The 2581-nt window shown below is 28.0% G+C and overlaps 1 protein-coding gene across 3 annotated transcripts in view; it reads right to left on the minus strand.

The window, feature by feature from the left end:
- The window catches only part of LOC117168035 (histidine decarboxylase), a 29311-nt gene that overhangs the window by 19725 nt on the left and 7005 nt on the right, over positions 1 to 2581 (minus strand). The gene's annotated exons all lie outside the window — the stretch shown is intronic.

Genomic DNA, 2581 nt, shown 5'->3' on the forward strand with positions numbered 1-2581 from the left:
CCGCAGCAGCGCGACAGATAGCACGCGATTAGTTGGCACTCTGCATGTGCGCACGAACGGCTCGTGCGTGAGCCGTTTCCAGCACACTGCACACGTATTTTCTTCTGCGAACACCTTACACCAGCTCCCAACGCACTTGAGTAAGTAACCCGGCGGACCGCAGCAGCACGCCAGGTAGCAGGCGATTGGTTGGCTTAAAGGTGTTTGCGCAAGAAAATACATGTGCATTATGCAGAAAACGGCTCACGCACGTGCCGTCCGTGCATATACACGGAGCGCCAACCAATCGCATGCGATCTGTCGCACTGCTGCGGTTCTAAAAGAACACGGTTTTTTAATGGAAAAAAGGTGCGAAAATAATTATTATTTCTTTTTTTTAAACAAGCGATGCAACAAAAAAACCTCTTGTGAAGAAAAGATGCAGTTTTTAACTCTCTATATTGTAAAATGTTTTAAACAATGATTTTCGAAAAAAAATTTTCCGTCTTCACTTTTTTGACTAAGACAATATGGTAGTTTTACCCGTTTCGAGCGTTCGCCCGGTTCTTGCATTCCGGCCGTCCATTTTTAAATATTAATTAATTTTAGAAAAAAATTGTGTAAGTTTAATAGATATTCAGAAGTTTTGAAACGCTTTCAAAACTAAGTAAAACTTGTACACATTTTTTAAGAATTTTGTAAAGTTTCACGAAAATGAAAGACATTTTATCAGGTTTCATGAGAAGATTTTAAAAGATTTCAGGAACTGTCAAAGAAGAATCTGCAAGATTTTAAGACAATTTTTAAATTGTTAGAGAATAAATAAAGAATGCAGAAAATTTTTTTTAAGTTTTTAGACGATAGAATGTTTAGAACACCTGACAAGCTAAAAAAAAGAATTTTTATGATATTCGTGTGAAAATTTTAAATTATTTTTATTTTGAAAAATGACCTTTAAGAGAAAATTATAAAAGGCTTTTAGACACATTAAACTATTTCCTAAAATTGTTTAAAAGAATTTAGAAGATTTAGAGCAAAATGTTTCAATTTGGTAAGATTACAAAATAAAAATAAATTAAAAATCAAGAAAATTCAATAAATATATAGTAGAATTATAGAGATTCAAAATGAGTTGAAATTTAAAAGATTTCAAAAATTTCTTCATTCCTTCGCAACTTCTCAAAGTCCTGAATATCTTTAAAAAAAGACTCGAAGTTTTCATAATATTTTTTAAAATCCTAAAAAATAAAAAAAATTTCTTTAAATCTTCTAAATTCTTTTCTGACACTTCTGAAATATTCGAAAATCTTTTTTAAAATTTTCTCAAGAATCTATATTTAAAAGTGGTTGAATATCCGGGACCAACACAAAATAATGAAAAAGTGAATAGCCGAATTATAAAATTAATTAATTTTTAAATCTCCCCTGAATATTCCTAAAACTGAAATTTAAATTTTCCGAATTTTTAATTGGCCGAAAATATGTAATAAATGATTAATTGTTGGTTAATTAAATTTTTAGCTTATTTATAATTTGATGAATAGCTCATAAATTAATAATCAATTAACCAGGTTCAGCAGTTCTTAATTTACGGCATTTGTTAATTAGTTTATTTAAAATTTATCAAATTTATAAGTATTTTTTTAAATATAGAATTTATAAATTTATCAAATTAAATGAAGAAAGTAAGTCCAGTAAAAAGTCTTGTTTTTCCGTAGATGATTATTCTTGTTGGTTAAAAATTCATATAAATACTTATACTATTTCGTTAAAAATTAAACTATTTTCTTTAACTGAAAATTTACAATTTTATTAAAGATTCATATTTCCAGGTAGAAGATTAGAATATTTTGTAAAAAAACCCCGCCATTAATCTTAAAAGTGATTTTTGAAAGATTTAAACAGATTTCCAAAATTGGCGAAAAATAATCAGGAAGATTTTCAGCCATTCTTTAAAATTTTGCAGCTTTTATTAAAAATGGTAGGAAAAAGTCGAATCACTTTAAACGATATTCAGAGGTTTTGAAAGAATTTCAAAAATAATTTAAAAGTTTTGAAGATTGCAAATAATTAAAATTAAAATTGCATAATGATTCCTATGAAAATTAAAAACGGTTTTTTATCTTAGAAAATTAATTTAAAAAGAATATTTAAGAAGATTTCAAAAAATTTCCAAACTTTTAAACAAAAATTAGAAACTTTTAAGGTATTTTGTTTTACATGGCAGGATTGATTAAGAGATTGATTAAAGTGTTATACTTCAACAATTTATTATCCAAGATATATTATTGTTAGTAAGATTTCAATAGTTGAAAAAATTAAAGAAAATGCCACCTTTAAAATACGTAAAATTGAAATATTTGGTTACAAACACTATTTACAATCATTGTTATTCTTAACTTTTTAATTATTTTTGTGACTAAACGTAATTCTTATATTAATACTGGCAGACCCGGCCCCGCGTTGCTGTGGCTCAGTTATAATACATTGAATTCATATTATGTAGAACCTAGTCATTTCAGCAACTTAGGTATTGATAGCGGTCTACGTCCGCAGTAAAATTAGTGATGAGAGACTGGAGTCAGAGGTTAACAAATTAGAA

Source organism: Belonocnema kinseyi, chromosome 2 (genome assembly GCF_010883055.1).
Source record: "Belonocnema kinseyi isolate 2016_QV_RU_SX_M_011 chromosome 2, B_treatae_v1, whole genome shotgun sequence".
Classification (NCBI taxonomy): Eukaryota; Metazoa; Arthropoda; class Insecta; order Hymenoptera; family Cynipidae; genus Belonocnema; species Belonocnema kinseyi.